This window comes from Cimex lectularius, unplaced genomic scaffold (genome assembly GCF_000648675.2).
Source record: "Cimex lectularius strain Harlan isolate CLEC.00 unplaced genomic scaffold, Clec_2.1 scaffold18, whole genome shotgun sequence".
Taxonomy (NCBI): Eukaryota; Metazoa; Arthropoda; class Insecta; order Hemiptera; family Cimicidae; genus Cimex; species Cimex lectularius.
Window position 1 is genome coordinate 172,014 of NW_019392764.1, and position 20,349 is coordinate 192,362.

At 32.4% G+C, this 20,349-nt stretch overlaps 1 protein-coding gene and 1 long non-coding RNA gene across 2 annotated transcripts in view; one reads left to right on the forward strand and one right to left on the reverse strand.

The window, feature by feature from the left end:
• The window catches only part of LOC106665681 (neuroligin-1-like), a 312,439-nt gene that overhangs the window by 9,485 nt on the left and 282,605 nt on the right, over window positions 1–20,349 (forward strand). The gene's annotated exons all lie outside the window — the stretch shown is intronic.
• On the reverse strand, window positions 484–18,783 carry LOC106665685. Its single transcript, XR_001340332.2, has 3 exons — window positions 18,534–18,783; window positions 938–1,029; window positions 484–715 (listed from the first exon to the last, which is right to left on the reverse strand). It is a non-coding gene; the product is annotated as an uncharacterized LOC106665685 (long non-coding RNA).

Sequence of the window (20,349 nt, forward strand, 5' to 3'; positions counted from 1 at the left end):
TTGTTACTAATTAATCACTATCTATTTTGAACTTTAACTTTACATCGAAAAGAACGACAATTTGTTTATGAAAAACAACTAAAACTTAACACAGTTTTTAAAAAAATTGTTCGAATTGAATGGTTAATAAGTATTTTTTTAAGATAGATTGTATATTCATCATGGCAAAATTTCCATTGTTTGTGAAGAAGATGGAAGAAATTACAAATCCGTCTATATTAATAAAAAATAAACAAATTGAAACAGACCGCTGTAAAAGGTTCACCCAAGGACTCACCTCCTTTCATATAAGGAAATGTCGTGAGAAAAGTTAGGCGAACGTTCGCTCCATTTCTCAGCTCATCCAAGAAGAAGCCCAAATCTCTACTTCCCAAAGACGAGCGCCTTCATTTTGAAAGCAGCTTATAAAGGACAAATATATTAATCGTTATAGAAATTTTAACAAACTACCAAATTAAACAAATAAGCAAAAATAAAATCTCATGTTTATTTCCATCAGCCAAACTTGCAAACGAGGATAAATGATATCTCTTTATTTTTTCGCCTCTAGTTTTTTTTCTTATTTGAAATGTTACGTTGAAATGTTGTTTAAAATGTCGACGATCTTGAGTTAATGGTGGTGTAAAGATGAACGACGAGTTAGTATTCACAATCCAATGTTATGTATCGAAGGTATGCCAAGCTTTCGGTGTATTATTTTACCTTCTTCAGCTCTCTAAAACGGATAATTTTTTTAGTTATTCAGATTTGTAAATGACAATCAACAAACAACATATTTTTACAACTTACAGTTTCTCAATCAATATTTAAACATTCATAACTGGGATTATCTTCATGAAAATGCTTAATATAAAGGAAAATTGAAAAACATATGCTTTCAGTTTGGGTTGTGAATGTTCCAATAGTTCTAAAAATAGAATTTGTATTTTGTACATACCTGGGTCCGACATGTTGATTTTGTTCCATGATAGATAAATTCGTTTGTTCCATAGCCATTAAGAATAGTTTTTGGCTCATAACACACAAGTACTGAAATTGGAACCAAATGTTATATTATTTTAAGACCGTACATAATATTTTTATTGTGTTTAATTGACCGACTTTGTATTAATTAAAACTTTTATTCTTTTCTTTCTTTAACGTTTTATAAAACCTGCTTGTAAGAATTCATTCATGGTGGAAAGTCCCAGAATAGAAAAAGCATTAGTATATAATTAGTGGAAAAAATGTTTCCTTTACGTTTATCTATAATGGAAATCGGAAAAGGGCCGATCAAAGCAACGATAAAACTTAATGATATATCCTCGAAACATGTCTTGATTACTTGATGATCTTATCTTGTTAGTAAGAGCTTTTTCTGTTTGGTATTGTGTAGGGCACAACACCATATTATACAAATCAGGCAGACAATTGAGCCGAGTACTTTTTCCAATTAAATCCCAGCGATAGAATCAAATTATTAACTAGGACAGCATGTAAAAAGGATAAAAAATATCAGGTTCTATTTTACTGCATTAGGCAAATAGCTTTTTTCCTGCATGTCCGTCCTGATCCGACGACGGAGAAAAACTAATTTCGCATAGTGGAAAAGAATTAAATGGAATTGGATAAAAAAAAGTATCGTCGTGAATGCGCGCTGAGCCGAAACGTTTAATACCAAATGTGATGAACTGGCATAAAAACCGATATCACAGCCGGATAGGTCCTAGAATTAAACATAGATCGCTAAGTGAGGCGTTAAAATACGTTTACTGTATCAACATCGCCGCATGAGATTTGGCCTGTTTTTTCTGAACATTTTATTCATAAAATTCAACGCCGTTTAACTTCCATATTGTGGAAATGTGTTTTTGCTCGTTGGAGATTGATGGGAAGAAAGAATACGACCATATTTCATTTATTTTCCTTCATTTATATTGTGTCCAAAACTAATTTATTTTTATGTAAGAAGCTGTAAAATTAAAATGAAGACTAAGAATACAAATTTCATTATAAATGTAGTCTAAATGTTAAAAATAAGCTAGGCCAAAGTGGAGAATTTTGGTCAGATATTCAATTACAGATCAATTATCCTTATAACTTATAACTAATTGGGTAAAATGTGTTTATTAAACAATGAATTATTTAATTAGTTATCCGTTTATTATTAATAGTTATATGAGTTATCGATAATTATTCAGAAATCGTAGAGGAGCACTCTCAACACGACACGCAAGAATGGCACAATTACACAGAAAAAAACACTTTGAGCCCTGAAGATGATCTCAATAAAGATCGAAACGTTGGCCCGATAAAGAAAATGTTTTTCTGAAACCTCACACCAGACCGCATCTCACGATTTCTGAATAATTATTAATAGTAACTTCTAATTTTTATGCAAACAATGAATGAGCAGAACTGAACAAATAAAATAAAAAATAGCCAGAAGTGTAATTAAAAAATTGGTTACTCGCCAAACATACATAATAATAATTATATTTCAGTATTAATTAAATTTGAAATTTTTGGTGACAGGTAAGTAAAATAACGATTTTTACACTGCCTGATCATAAAACTATTAAATTCGTCATCAGCCTTACTGAAAAAATGAACACCTTGGCTAGTAAGTTTGGAAAGGCGCAATTACAGATTGAAAAACTTGGAGTCATTTCTTTCACAAAAAGAGGGATAACTTTCATGAAACCTCCCAGAAAAAATACATTGAGTCTGACCTAACCTCAGAAAAAGAAATAAAGTTGATCATAAAATTCCGTAAACTGATAAAAAAATCAGTATAATCATGCCCTCTCACGTATTCCTAAAATGCTCCTAAATAACGCTTTCCTTTCCCCCAGCTTTCCTTGATAAGCTCTACATTAATGTCAGAATTTCTCTAAAATAGCTATAAGCAAAGAACAACTCTTACCTAAAAATTATAGTCCTATCTCACTCCTTTGTGATGATCATCCCAACCTCACAGAAAAAATTATATATCGTAGGAAAATTAATATTTGAACCTATGTATATCAGGGACTTTTAGAATTAAAATTAAAATTAAAAACAGACGCAAAAACAAATTCACCAGTGTTTTAACGGCAAAAATGAATTTTCATTTAGATTTTCTCTTTGGTTAAACATAAGGACACAAAAGTTTAATTTGATTTTAAAAAATAATGTTGCTAATTAAGGAAATTTATGAACATCGATACATAAAATATCAAAAAATTATATCAAATTTCCATAAAGGAGGTTGTTTAAAAGTTGTCATGGACAAACAACAATAAATGTTAAACATTTCATTTTAAATTATACCGACACAGAGGAATGTGCTAAAACGGATAAATAAAAAAGATAAGAAACCATCGACAAAGGCCGAATGTCTCTATACGATTTTCAAGCAGAAATAAACGTTGTCTCGTACGGTAGAAGGAACGATGGACATTTCTGACGTGAGTATACATGGCATCCTTTAGAATTTATCAAAAATGTCATATATATGTAATCAATTCGCAGCTTTTTTTGTACCATTTCTACACGGTATTTATCAAACAATAATAACATTAATAATTTACCCCGTCTTGATTAGCATTGAAAACGATTTCATTTGCTTCATTTGAATTGTTAGTCATCATTCCTCAATTGAAAGATCACCAACGAAAGTATAGAAATCCTTTCCTCGTGACTTTGTGTGTTCAAAAGAAAATATGGTGATGGAGGATGGTGGGTTTGTCGTGGTACTTGCCATTGCTTGTAACATAAAACTTAACTCCGGTAAAACTCGCTTATCCTTTATCTCTAAGACGTTTGCTAACTACCTGGTTCTAGACTTTAACAGTTGTTCAAATAGTTTGAAATTGTCAGGAAAAGTTTCACGGTTTTCCTCAGTGGCTGTTGGAAATCAGTACAACAATGCGAATCCAACAACCTTACCACACATTCTTGAAATCCGACGATATAAATCTTTGATTGGGGTAAAACAAGATTAAAACACAAATCTTTGTGTTTTTAGAGCTTATAACCTCCGATTCATTTGATAATGTATAAAATTTATTCAACCTATTAAGTAATAATGATAAATGAATTAAAATAAATTAGTGACCTTGACCAAACTACGGTAATAATTACATCAAATACATAAAATATGAATAGAAAATATTTGTTTAATGACCGCGGTGGGCAAAAAATTACAAAATATGTCACATTTGCAATATGGTTACACAAAAAAAGAAGAATACTTTGGAGTATTTCGTACCTTTAATGTTGCATTCCATAACATCCTTGGAAGTATAATACAATCTTTTGTAAATAATTCATTAACCACTACGAAGTAACGTAGTGTTTTTCGTTCCAAATTGGCCTAATTGATACTGATGATTTTAACAGTTTTAATTTTAACTCATATGCATTTCACTAAAGATATATGTGTTCATGGACTTGCTGAACAAAAAATACCACTTAATTTTATCTATCTTGAAAATTTTTCTTAGCGAATCTGACACTTTTACACAGGGATGAGGCCAATTTGAAAGAAAATAAAGCATTTAGTTCTTTCCTCAAGCTGTGAAGAACAGGTCTTTTTCATCAGGATTTGGAAACTCTGATTTCTAGACTTCAATTAGTTATTAAAGTTATTTTATTAATAACTATTATTTACAAAGATAACAAGTATGAAGAACTTAGGTAAAATAAGAATTAAGTTTGCAATGAACAAGATCAAGCATCGGTCCATAAAATATAATAACTCCTAGTTTCATTTCGTGATCACTTTGTCCTATATGTTTAATATTTAAGTTTTCACATGTGAAATGAAGTATTTTAACTTTATCTTTAGGTTTCAAAATTATGTTTTTAAGTAATCAGTGACGCAAAAATTTTTTTTCCAAGTTTGCTTTATATTTGATTCTTAATATAAAATTAAAAGCCGATAATAATCGTATCGATAAAAAATATTTTATAAAAAAATTTTGGACCCTACATATTTCATTAAAATATATTTTTGTATCTCGTTAAGGTAGATGCTCATCTCCAAAATTTTGCAAAACATTAGGAAAATGTGTAATATTTCACTCCGTTCTTTTTTTAAATTAAAGCTCTCGTTGAATATGAAAACAGACAACAATTTAACATTAAAATTGTCCGATTTGAAACTTTATACGGGCCGTTTTAGTCGCTGAGTCCTGCCGTAGAAATTTCACGCTGACACATACCCACTCATATATGAATATTGCCGGCGACTTACGTTCCTCCTGAAAACATTGAACTTGGCAAGTGTTTGCCGGGGACGATAATTCAGAACATAATTAAATCGGGTCTCGAGTGAAATGGGTGTTGGCTTCCTCCGGGCGAAGTTTCTGCGGGTAGCCGGGGTTGTCCGGAGGGACAAGGGCCGGCATTAGTGAACGTTAAGTGGGCCCTTTTAAGGGCTCGACTGCTTTTCACATACTGCAGATTCCCCGAGGGGATGATCCCACCCCTCCGCAACTACCTTCTATATCCGGCATCTATTCCCCAACGCTCGGAAATCATTTTTGCTTCCTGCTACCAGAAATAATCAACATACTCAACTCAACCCTTTCTAATTCTCAAAGGCTTTCTATATAGGCGATACGATACCGTGTCTCATTTTATAATTCAATTCAATTATATTAATTTTCATTTTTACAATAATTTCAGCAGGCAATTTAAACAGTTCTTTTGTTTTAATCCATCTTTTTATAAGACAACTTCACAACGAACAATTTTAAGATATAATATTAATTTCACAAAAATAAATTATTTTTTTACAAATATTTCAAATACTTGAAACATCAACTTCGATGTTCCATCAAAGCCAAAACAATAAAAGAATGGCAAGGATAATATGGACATTTACTGTTCTCCAAATTATAAAGAACACCGTGAAATAATGTTGGAATTGATTATTGTTTGTACTTTAAATTAATTCAAACTATTCAAAAAAATCCTTTTTGTTGTCATAATGTCATACTTTAGACAAATACGTTGTCGTAATATAATCCAATTCCATCTCGCCTTTTTAATTATCTAAGTGTAAAAATTTACCTAACTCTGTAAAATGATAAAATGCACATCCTTCCTTTTTCCAGAGGAATGTCAAGTGCGCGTTAAACCTTGAAAAGCTTACTAATTTGTACTTACCAAATGGCTACTTCGACGTTATTATTTCTATATTTCTGACAAAAATAGCTGCAAATGTACTGATTAAAACGAAGAGATTCGTGGAAGGGTACTTTCAGCAAGACTTACTGGAGGGCAACCGCCATAGGACCAGGATTCTGATTGGACTGCCTCCTAAGAAGGCGTGAAAATTATCAATGAACTGTGCCGTGTGAATGTAATTTATTAGCATGAATGTAATGCCTTAACCTCAATTACTATGAGAGATATCTAGTACACTGGAGTAGTGTTAATGAATGGAAATGTGTGAATGTAATTTATTAGCGTGAATGGTGGGGCTTATCCCAATCACCCCGAAGAATATTCTGTTCTGGGGTAGTGTGAATGCTAAGCAGGCTATCACGATTTATCTTGTTTTAGTTTTATGTGAATTTGTGTTATTTTATCCATAATTGACGAGTTTATGAGGTACAGCGATGATTACATTAAGTTGAAAAAGATCCGGTTGGGTGGAGAGACGGTGATTAGTCTATTATCACTTGGATTGGTTTTCAAAGAAGAAAAAATTAGTAGGATTAAGAAGCGAGAAAGACAGAAAAAGAGAAGCAAATAAATACATGGTTAGGGGAAAATTCGAGGTGGTACTTAATATTCCGTCATCAACCCTCTCATAGTACATAATCATTCCAATAAATACATTCAATCTCAAAACACATGAAGGAAACACAAAAGAAGATATAGGAGTGTATCGAATACTATGTATAAAAAACAGCACAATTTCACTTTTTCAAAAATCGGAATACGCTTAAATACACGCTACCGCGCTCATGCACAATTCTTATATAAGGTGGCATTCCTACACGCTTTCTATACGGAACCAAGCGCCCTTCAATTAAATGAGACACATCGAGCAAACTGTCTCTGCAAGCCGGACACATACGCGAGCTTTGGCCCAAAAGTAAGTGTCCATGAGCCAGCTTCGCATGGCCTAATTATAGTAATTGGATGAATTGTTTATAAACATGTCGATTATCAGGTTTGTAAAGCATTGTCATAATTTTTTTACGAGGGTTCGCAACAGCAGAGGTTATATCAACCCTCGGGGTACGGATGTTTTTGAAAAAGCCCATTTGTAAGTATGTGGGGTTCGAATGCAGGGCCGCTGGATTCGAACCCTGGACCTTTACCTTACAGTGATGAGCGCCGTGTCAACGCCTAAACCGTTGCGGCTCCGACGCCTCTATTGTCATAATTATTTTACAGAGAAGTCTTAGCTGCAAATATTTTTTTTATATTAAAAACCCTGAAATAGTGTCACCTTCATAAGATCAACGTAAAATATTCAACGAGCTTTTTGTGAAAATTAAAAAAGTAGAATTTCCCTTTTCTTTAAACCCGAATATCGTTGTTTAATAATCGCATTAGGGAGCAATGAAGTTGGTTTGCAAGATTTAATCCTCTTCACATCCGCAATCTAGATGAATTCAACATCAAGTGGTCGACGATAGAAAATTGCTATACACAACATTGAGGTTTTACATACACCTACATGACGGTAGCATTATTTTATATAAATCCTTACTAATTTAATCAAGGCTAATTGTGTGATTGAATGAGAAATAATTGGGATATTAAAACAAACATAAATTTCAAAATATTTTGTTTTAACGATACTAACAATATTCTTGAACAAGTTTAAATATTAATTTAAACAACAAAAATGATAAAATTGTTGTAAACCTTGTATAAAAGAAGATTCTGTCATTTAAATAATTGGATAAATTGGACACATTTTTTTAAGAAAATCGTCAATCCTTTAAATATTTTATGTAATTCAATTTAAATAGCCACGCAATATCGCTTGAAGAACGTGTTTTACGTAACGTTCAGTGCGATTGATTATGATTGTGAAAACTGGGTTGAACGTGACATTACATTTTACTCAAGATTGTTAGAAGTCAGATGGCCAACGACTGAATGATAAAAGAACAAGCCTTTTCTTGTTTGGCCCAGTACCACAAACTTGAAAATGATTTATTTTTTAACGTAACACTTTTTAAATTAATTGAATTCACAGTATTTTATTAAATCATTTTAATAATTTTGTGTTTTTTAAGTAAATTTTAGTTATTACAAGTAATTACATTAGTAAACATTTTATAGTTACCAGCCCAATAGAACTTTCGGTGAACATGTTTAAGGAGATGTCTGTTGACGGCATGATTCTAAAATTAATGTTAAACAAAATCAAATTAAACTAACCGACAAACCAGACTGGGAAAAGTGAACCCCGTTAATGCCGACTAACTTTTTTTATGCGGAGACGACGGCTGTTGAACACTGTGCCAAGTCATCAAAATCTTTGGTATTATCACCAAAAGAACAACCATCTAATCGGACGGCCAGCCGGCACTAAAGGCAAATATATGATCGTAAGCAAAGTACAAAACCGTTTAGGATTGTTTCAAGGCCATGTCAGACTTTGTGGAAATCAGAAAAATTACGCATGTTAGGGTATCAGAGTACACCGCAAGGAAACGGATAAATTGGTTAAGTAATGTTCAAGGTCACTTATCATGAACCCTTTTTGACAAATCGAATTTCCAAAAAACGGAGATGCATCATAAACTGTCTTAAGTCCTCGGTTCTTTAAGACGGTGTCGCAAAACAAAGCCAATCGACAAAGGGCCGTTGAAACTTACGACAGAACTACTAAACAAGCCATGACGAGTTAAGAGTAGAACGAAACTCCGGCTACTGACTAAATTCCGCAGATTCCGGAAGTATATGTATAGTCTCGTAGCCGGAGTTTTGATAAAAAGTGTAAAAAGGTTTTACCTTAACGACGAGCTCTAGATAACGATCGAAAATGCACAATAGGCAGTAAAGGCGTTAATTTCTTTTACTCCTTTGCCTAAGCGCTGAAAATTGAATAATATTGAAAGATTTGTTTCCTACCTCCTTACAAACTATGATCTAAATATTGTATCGCCTCGACCTTTGAAAAGCTCTTCTGCTAACTGCCTAACTCTGGGTAACGTAAGTTAAGGGGGCAGAAGTCAAGGGTAGTATCCTCGGTCCCATCTTTTCAATGTATTATCCCGCATAATATGATCCCACCCAGTCACAAATATACTCTCCTTATAATGCTGGTATCCGGCTAGCATAAATTATAATAAAATAATATCTATATTATTTATTTCATTTACTTGTTCCAGGTAACTCTACAGTCGATAATGTCCAATAAAAAAGGAGTGTTTTTTCCTTTTAAAATCTTGACTAAATTACATCTGTTAAAAATCTGCGATATATCTCCCGTCTTTTTAACAATTAATTTATATAATTGTCATCTTACAAGAAATTCAATTATACCGTTGGCCCATTTTTTCCTCTAGATAGAAAAATATTGTTTTTACACCACTTTCTGTAATGGTAATGTCATCTGTTATTGGAATGATATTTAATTGAAGTGTCTAAGCCTGCAACGCAAATATTATTTTCAACATACATTTTAACTGGAACCATCACTCGAAGTGGTTTGTCACAAAAAAAGTATCGATTTGCGCTATGCTAAGATAGACTGGGGGCAACCAGGCTGGATTGATGGCTAAGTACAAAAGCGCCTAAAAACCCTTTGTTGACTTCCACTACTTCATTTTGGGTAACAGCTTTGGAAAAATATAAGGTCATAAATATGGTATATAATAAATATAATATTAAAATATCGAAAAGATTCCTAAGACAATTCTAGCTGAGAAAGATGAGAATTGATACCTTACGCGTGCAACTCTCTTAGTGAAAGTCAGATTAAAGAGAAAAACAAAAACTATAGATTCTTGCCGATAAAAACCAAAAGAATCAAGTAACACGTACATGTTGGATGTGCATCAGTGATTTACGACTTGAATAATACCATCAAATTCGTGATGCAGTATAAATTGGCAATGCTGGACCAACAACCATGCAGAACTATTGGCAATTTGGAAACTGTTAGAATGGACATAATTCAAAATGAAAAAAAGTGGAATCTAACTGATACTGCATACTACTAAAAACCACCGCTGTTCTACTCATAAGGAGGGGATTAAAACTTACATGAGTGAAATCTCATGTTAGGAAAAATATAATGAAAAGACACATTTGTTGACCAAGGAGACTGCTCGAGGAAAAATACGCAAAGTACTAATGGAAATATCATCAAAGTTGGTTGAATGAAGAAAAAGTTATACATGACCCAACACAAAGAAAAATTTTCCGATGGTTGGGGCTCGTTTTGAGTCTGCCTTTTTTAGGACTACAAAAATAACTCGGGTCTTCAGTGGGCATGGGCAGATAAAATCCTAGTCAAACAGATTCTGATTTACGGATGACGAAATCTGTGTTTGCGATCAGCATGTTCGTCAAATATGGGAACACATCCTGTTTACCTCCCTAAGGGACCCAACAGCCTTTTTATAAAAGGGGTGAAAATGAAAAAAGGAAAATGACCTGCAGAAAACCTTCTCGGCACACTGTTAGAATCTGATTAGGAAAATGGGCTTTGGTAGATTTACATGATCTGAAAAAATATCACAATTGTTTAACAATTACAAAAACCTAATTTGTTTACTAAATGCATGTAACAAACTCGCAGAAAATCCTCTACCCGCTAGTACTGGAGGGCGCATAAGAAAAACAAGCACAATTTGCTTTTTGTCACGTTTTTTCCACACCTTGTAACACGTTATTTTAAGGCTTTTATTTGGTATTTAGTATATGTTTGGAAGAAGGAAGTCATTTGAAGTCCAACATAATTATTCCAACTAGTTAAAAAAATACGTTTGAGAAAATGTCCTTCGATTGTTCTGGCCGAAAGGAAAAGGCAGCCGGTAGATGTGAGCCGAAACACATTTAAGCTGAAAACGAGAGTCGATTGTATTTAAACGAGAAGTTGTTAACGGGACTTGTTCAGAAGTCTTTGTCCCCCAGAGACCAAAGGGTGCGAAAGGGGCGCAAGGGCTCAATAAAATCTCAAAACTTCTTGCCTAAAACCTGATTCCAAAAGCTATTTTCGTTTCTAAGACTCATAACGATTTCAGTCTACTCAAATAATTGGCGCTCGTTAAAGTAAGTTTTTCTTTTAAATCGTGCTAATCTTTATAGCTAGATTAAGAAAAAGAAAAGACAATTTTGTCATGAAAATTGAGAGAAACTGCTTTGTACTTCAAAAATTACATATTTGAAATAAACCAATATTGAATAAGAAATGGAAATTTAAAAGATCATAAAATCAATATATAATGTATACTTGGTAACTGTTTTGTTTTATCAGACATTAAACAAATATGTTTCCTCTAGAACAATGTGATAAAATATAAAGATCTTTTAAAAATTAATTTTAAAAATAATAGCCTATCTGTTTTCATTATTTTAAGAGTAACTAGTCTACACCGACTCCCTCAGCCCGGTTATTACTATCCATGACAGTCCTCCGCCGACCCTCTCGTTGTGGTCTTGATGAAGAAATACGGCAGCTTCTCGACAAAACGGTGGTTGTTTTCTAAGTATCCGGACACAAAGGCGGACGGGGTGACGAAGGCAGTCTGTCAATAAAAGCGCAAGATTAAAAAAAAATTGTAAGGAAGGTCGGACAGATCGGCAGACAAGCTTTCACGTATCAAGTGAACCGTCGATTGGTGTCCCTAGGAGGGGATACTGGTAGAAAATTGGCAATTCTCACCCGATTAAGGATAAGCCATGCGAGATCGATACACGGGAACTTATGTACTTTTAGGCTAAATTCGGCGTATGTGACCACTATGTGGAGGAAGGTTCCTCGATGTAAGCACAATTTATATGAAAATCCATTCGTTGGCCCGGATAAATTAAAGCATATATTTAGAATATATATAATAATGACTAATATATTTGGACAAAGCTTTATAATTTGGATGTTTTTGAAGTTCACCTGTGAAAATAAAAGCTTTAAATATTTCCGTGTGAATTTAACGATAATACAAAACTGTATTATTTTTTCTCTCCATCGAGTAATACAACAAAAAATCCTCACAAATAAAATATTCCAGATTATTTACCGAATTCAAAAAATCCCGACAAATAATATTGTTTTAGTCAAGTTCATTTAATTGAATAATGGAAACTTTAACACTTGACTAAAAACCGAAAAAAAAGTTTAACATCTCATCAGCCCTTATTTGTTTTGTTTTTTATTTTATTGAGTTAAATTAAAATTTAATTTTGTTTACTTAGGCTTATTAATTAAAACGTTGAGAAGATATACCAGCGTTGTAGTTTAAAACGTCGCAAAACTTATTAAAAGACTACTCGAACAACCTTGGTAAATCGTATCGTTGATCTGCTATCTCAGATAAAGAAATAGTTTAGTTTTTCCTTGCGGAAATGAATTTTTGTGTATTGTATGGCGCTATCTTATGGTAACATCTTATCTTCTATTAGACCTATATAGGCCACCAACTTTGTACACAATTTATTCTGTATTGCTTTTTTATTATTACTCCTATTTTTTGTTAGTTAAAAAACATAAGTTTTTTTTAAAATCTAAATATGTATTATACGATCACTTTAAAAAAATCTTTTGCATGTGGTGATAGATAGCCTGAAATTTTATATAATGAAATGAACACGACAAATGTGTGGACCACTTATTCCAAATCCTTGGACAAAACTTTCTGGAATATTTTACTACAGTAGAAATCCGTTTGTCTGGACTTGAAGGGACCAGGACTTGTCCGGACGATGGAAAGTCCGGATAATCCGAAAATTTGTGATTTCATTAGTATCGTGGCATAAAAATGGAAAAAACACACATACGAAAATAAACACTTTCATTGACATATCAAGTAACATTTATGGTAATAGATAGTTTTTATTAGTTGTATTTTTGCTTAAGTCCGGACACGCTTTTCTCGAAAAGTTATACGTAAAAATACCTAATAAAAATATAGTTGTATATTTATATTAGGTATTGATATATATAAAATATATTTCAATGGAAGCCAACATATGAACAACACTAGTCATTCAAAATAGTAAACACCGTTTTTTTATTTATTTTTTATTTTATTTTATTTTACTTTTAACAAAAACCTTCCTCTCTGGCCTATTCGAGTGTCTCGTGGAAGGGCGATTTGGTGGCTTTTTCGAATTACGACTGACGAATTAAAGGTTCCATAGTTGAATTATGAAATTTAAAAAATTAATACACTTACATTGGGACTTATGAAAAAATGTATCGCATTTAGTGACCGTTAATTAATGATTGTTTGGAGATCATGGGACTATTCGACTATACACTACTATACCAGACCGCATCTCACGATCTCCAAATAATTTATAAAAAATATTTTAACAAACGGGTCCGGATAATCCAGAAGTCCGGATAAACGGGTTTCCACTGTATAACCCTTCGTTTTCGAAAAAGGTGGGTGTTGCATTGAAATAGAGAAACACTGTATGTTGTAACAGTAATTACATATACAATTTCTATTATATTCAAAATCACCATATTGTACCAAGTTCAAATTCAATAATAATAATAATATATTGAGTTAATATTACATGCGTATTAAATTATGTATTAGCTCGGTAAAACGTATTTATAATGCAATTTGATCTACAACAGTGTACTGAGATATTCATATATTGTAATAATATATATTTTTCCTAAATGACCCATGGTGGTTGACGGCCATTTAATAATAATAATAACATATATTTTATTAATTTTATTGATTAAATCACATCAACCTACGTTCAATTTTTGAGCTATAAAAATAATAAACAATAATTTTTTATGCATAATCTGGTACATCCAATCATTGTGTTTGCAGATTCATCAAGTTGATTAGATTTAATAAAAAACTGCAAAAATCTTTTGAAAGTCGGTTTATAAAAACGTTATGTATTGCAAATTTGGTTATTGATTTTATGTAACAACATTTCTGTGGTCAGACTTAAGCCAACTGGAATTTTCTTTTGAATAGTTTAAGAAATAAAATTTATGAAAATTTGACCCTTATAACTATGTAGGTGATTATCCTAACCTCGGGTCTCTCTCAAGAGTTAAAATCATAGAGCTGTTGAATGGTTGACATACAGTATGCTAAACACGTTGGGATGAAGGGATTCAGTTTAGTCCAAAAATCTAATTTTTAATTTGTATGCACCTTTTCGTTAAATAGCACAATCATATAAAACAGCTAATGATCTAGACGACGAAACCTATTACTTTTCTGTGTAAGTTTTTATTGTTTTTTTCCCTTGCAATTAATGCACGTATATGCAGAGTTTTACGTCTAGTTTTGAAATTCCAATCATTTGTGAAAATTTAAAATAATCTCCGACGACAGTCGGATATAACTTCATGTTGTATATTCTTTTTACAAATATATTTCATTGATGTGCGTAAATTTGTAAAATAAAGTATTTCTTTCTATCTATAGATTATCCTATGTGCATTTAGTGTTATTATGTTAAACTTTAGTTCGCTCATCTGTCCAACATTCAAACTGTAGTCGAAAGAAAATAATATCTTCGTCAAAACTTCCCACTTTAGTTTTACTATCTAAATCTTGTTGTAACCATTTGATTGTATTATTTACGGTTTTTTACTAACAGGAGTGGGACGATAAAAAAGAAGTCGGCAGCCGGCCTAGATGCCATGAAACGTGCACACCTATGATAGCACAAATTCGGAACAAGTCAACTTTCCACTCGACCATATAACTCGGGGCGGGATAAAAATATATTTTTTTGATACCCTACTTTACAGCATTAGGAGGTGGGGCTCGTGGTAATGGCGAGAAGACGTCGTGATAGGGATTACAAAATCGCCCATCAATAACCGCCGAGGCATTACCCAGGAGACATTTTTGTAGCCTCGCCAACCAACGTCTTTTATACTCGTTTTTCCGGATTTCACATCCCAATACTAAACCATGGTGCATGATAACAAGAAAACCATTATTCCAACGGAATTAATGGGTTTTTCGTCATTTGTACTGAAGAAATTTTAGAGGAGTTAATATATAGTTTTGAAATTATTACAGTTAATGAAATAAATGCAATCTTTCCACTAAAACGTTTCCATGGTCGTGATAAAGTCGCATGAGGATGTAGACAGAAGAGAACTACCGAATTTAGCCAAAAAAGCAAAGGAGTCTGCAGTAAGCTGGAATGTTGCTCTGCAGGGGTCCGTCAATCAAAAACCTTTTACTCATAGTAAACCAGGAGCCATGGCATTGGAAGTATTACTTCGATAGGGTCCAGACAATTACTAAACAAAATTGGATTACGCGAGAAATATTTAAGCCGACTTGGGAAGAAGTATTCATCTTTATTCCAAAAATGTAGATTATACGACGATCTGAAGCACATAAAAAGCGCACATAGAAGAAAGTAGATCCATCCAGTTGGGACTGAAAAACGACTACACCGTTGAGGCACTTGGTATAATATATATTGACTTGAAAACACACTTGAAAAAATCCATATATGCATTTAGCAGTCATAATCGACCTATTATTAATTAGATATACTTTTAATCTAAGGCCTTGGTTGAGATAAAAAAAGCCAGTGTAACGAGAGGGATTTGAACCCACTACCTTTGGCTGAATACGCCACTGCTCTTACTATTTGAGCTAACGTGATTTCGATCCTCCCAGACCCCAACTTCTCATCTCAACATACACCCTTAAGAATTTTTCCCACTTTTCGCACATATATTCAAATGTCATGTAATTTTGTCATTTCAACCAAAATAATAATAATAATAATAATGTAGAACAATGTGCAATAACATACAACAATATACAAACGTGAACAAAAATCCAAAGGAAAGGCAAGAAAGAAAAATAAAAACTGCAAATAATATCACTTAAATACAAAAAATACGCCAATAACTTTAAAATATTCTGAAAAAATAAATAAATAAAACAAACTAAAACTCTGTCATAATTGAAAAGGAATAATAAGATAATCACGCAAACGGATGATGTCAACAAATCACAATTGTTTGACAGGCAATAAAATGATGAATATGAGCGGACCAGGATGATGGGAAACGAACAAATAGCAATCCCTCAACCCGCAGGCCTTAAAAAATTATAATAATAACAGAAATAAGCAAAATTTTTTCCAGAGCATTAACCAATAATCTTCCTAATACGTCTTACAATAAATAAAATATGAAAATGGTCAATATTACGTTCCAAGACTTCTCCATTCTGTCTTCTTGAATTAAGTTTAACAATGCGATTAGAGGACGATAATAAATAAAAACTTTCTGAGCGTCTAAAATTAATAAAATTTTCTTATGACAATTCACCACTTCGTGTGCTCAGTATATCTCCAGTCGGTCACGTAACGGTTTTTACGCGCTGACAGTTACGTTAGCACTTTTAAAATTTTTTCTTGTGTTTTATTTTTTGTTTTTAATTATTTTACATAAAATAATGTAAATTGTGTGTTGCGACTTAATTAGTTGAACCTTGCTTGAAATATTCATGAAAAAAGTTGAAAATAAGTTTTATTTTATTAGGGTCAGAATACTTGTGTTACACATTTATTGATTTAAATTTTCTTTCCCAAACTGGCATTCGTAAAACACCTTAAAATGATAAAAAATAATACAATTTTTTTTCATAAACGCTAACATTTTTTGATCCAAGTCATATTTTGTAGCCTAAAACTTGAAAACATAACATAAAAAATGGGCTCCCGATGTTATATCTAGTTTGTATAATCATAGTATTTTATCCCAGAAAGCCTAGCAGTTTTATTTTTTCAGAAACTATACAGAAATAAGAACAACTCTTCCTTCACTAGTTGTTTGAGCTGTATGTATTGGTTTTTTGGCATAATAATAATTTAATAACAACAGTAATTACTCGGCAATAAAAGACCATTTTTACTTAGTGTTTATTGCACTAGCCGAAAACACGGACGTCATCGCGTTAATATTTTACTCGTTAACCTGACACTCATTCTTCTAATTTGAAGTTGGCGTATCAAACGATTTTTTTTAACAGGCTGAACTTAATTTCTCAAAACGGTTTTCATGTTTTCCAAACCTCGAAAAAACGATTGCAATTGTCAATTTTCACAAATTTATTAATGTTCTAAAGCGTCTATTGCATACTAAGTGTAAAAATTAAAGTATAATTGTAGTTTTATAAACAATTTGTTTTGCGAAGACTTTCATTTTCAAGTAAGGTGAGTGAGCACAAAGAAACGTGATTAATAAAATGTATCAATCAATGTATGTGCAAATTTGTTTTCTACATTTTTTTAATTACTATTCATCCAAAGGATCTATTAATTTCATTTAATTATCTTGAATAAATTGTTTTTGAATGTTAATGTGTGAAATTGTTAAAAGAAATCACACGTGGATTTCCCGAATTTGTAATCTCGAACTGAAAAAAACTTTTATTTTTTTCAAATAACCATATTACAAACAACAACCCTCATTGATTTAAAGTTATTGATTTTATTTCACTACTTTCGTGGTCCGCTTGACCAATTAATACATGACAATTAATTAAGGTTTTTAGTTGAGATGAAAAAAAGTTAATGGCACGAGAGGGATTCGAACTCACGACCCTAGATACGAGAGCAGTGGCGTCCCTCTCGTGCCATTAACTTTTTTTCATCTCAACTAAAAACCTTAATTAATTGTTATTGACTTTGTAATACTGAAAAAAGGTTTGATCCTTGGAAATAAAATATCAGCCTGTCTACTGTTGGAATAAATGCAGCAAACTCACGCGTAAAAGAATGTTTAACGTAAGAATTCAACCAAAATTTAATTTTTTCACAGATGGAATGTTTCTAAACATATTTCAGTGATCGGTTTAACACGAATGTATCAATTTATGGCTTGTATTTTTTTAAACCTCAAATCCTCCCACACCGATATTAAAGCAGCGTCACCTGTGGCCGTTTAGGTTTGGCAGGGCGCATTGATTTTTTTTTTCTCTCTCGGGATTCGTTTCCCTAGGTTTTACTTCGAAAAACTCGTAAAATTAAGTGAACCCAACTCGGCGAGCGCTTACTGCAAATGAGCTGCATTAAAGCTTTAATGCAGCATTGCAGTGATTGCCATTTTGTTGACAATTGTACATTACTTGCAATCATTCGCTTGATCGCCCAAACTCTATTCTTCAGTTTATACAATGGATTAAATTGATTTTACAAATCCGATTGAGTCAATTATATGTTTCATATGAACTAAGTAATCAATTTCTTGCTAAACTGAATTGTAGTAACAAAGAATAAAATCACAATTCATACAGTCAGTGCATGATTGAATGAAATTCAATGAAAGTATGTGAGTAAAAAATCACAAATTGTTACAGAGCAATATTAATAAATTATTATTTGTATTTGTAATTACTTACAATATGCCACATAAGTTGGGGTGAAGGTGAAACGTAAACGAAGCGGCGAAATCCGGGATGACCCATTTTCCAGACCCAGACCACTTTCCGAGCCACTGACGCTAATGACAAGAAACACTTTGATAAAAGAAACAGAACGTTTGACCGAATCGACAGAGAAGTTGCTAAGTATCCCAGGCACGATTAATTCTTACGGTAACCTGAGTCAGATAAGATGGATAACTGACTCAGAACAGGCCATTACCTGTGCTCACCTGATCACACTATCCTACCAAATAGTGTTACGGTTCTATTTAAAAAAATAATTTTAAAAAAAGTATATTTAAAATGTCGAAATCGATCTTCTCGATCTCTTGTTTGGTTTTTACATAAAATTTCTTTTTCATGTGAAGAAATGTGTAAGAAATTGTCAACCTTTTCTTTTTTATGTGAGGGAAATTGTGTGAAAATGATAACCTTTTTTTTAAGCAAGAGATTGTGCGAGAAAATGACCACCAGACATGAACTTTGGTCTGTCCTCATTAACAAGAGAATATCCAATTGCCTCATTAAATAATTCTCAGTGTTTCAACTTAGTAAACTTTTTTATGGAAGCCTGATGTTACAGGAAAGAATTCATTTCATATGTTAATTATTAAAGATGTTTTTATGTTACTTAATACTATATTTAACAGGTCTTTTTTTCGTACAGATTGCTAATGAAAAGCCCTGGTCAAATTGTTAGAATATAGTGTAAATAAGGTTAATAATAATAAGTTTCTTGTGCTTGTTTATTTAAAAATTTTTTTTTTTTTAACTTTTTGCCCGTTTTTCCGGCAGACGGTTGTCAACCATAGCTGTAGTGTGCTTTTATTTATTTTTATAACTTAACTTTTTTATAACTAATTTATCATTGAATAAAGTATATTTTCGTTTCATTTCATTTCTTATGTGCGGGAATGCACAAGAAATGTTGAAAAATGTATGAGACAATATGAACCGTTCTTACGTGAAGGATTATGTTGAAATTGGAACCTTTTTTAGGTGACAAAACGTGTACAAAAGTTAACTTTTGTAATATGACAGAGATTGTGCGAAGATGAGAACCCTTGTATATGAGAGATTGTGTGAGAAGTTGAGAATCATTCTTATGTATGGGAATATATAAGACAAATTTAACCTTTTTTATAGGTGAGAAAATATGAACCTTTCTTATGTGGGAATTATGTGTAATGGTAACGTGTTTTATGCGATGATGTGTGAAAAAAATTAACTTTTCTTATGGGACGGAAATAGGGAGAAAATGAGAGCAAATTTTTTGTAAAGGAAATGGTGAAAATTTTTTCATATGTTTGAGCGTGTGACAAATGTGTGTACTATCCTTACGTTAGGGAATGTGTGATTGAAATAGGAACTTGTCTTATAAGGCGAGGGAAAATGTAAAACTTTTTTATGTGATAAAACGTGAGTACTTTTCTTATGTGAATGGATGTGTTATAAAATGCAGACCGTTCTTATGTAAGGGAATATGTGATAAAATGATAACCATTCTTGTATGAGGTACCGTGTGAGAAAATGTGAGGCAATGTGAGATAAAATGGAAACTTTTCTTGTAATACGAGGGAAAATGAGAACTTTGCTATGTAATATAGCATTAACCTTTCTTATGTGATAGAAAATGTGGAAAAATGTTTTCTATCTTATGTTAAGAAATTTGTAGGAAAATTAGAACCTTTTTAAGTGATATAACATCTGAAAAATGTGATCCTTTCTATTTTGTAGATACGAAAAACCGAACAAGGCACGTTAAAATATTTTTAATCAAATTATTATAAAA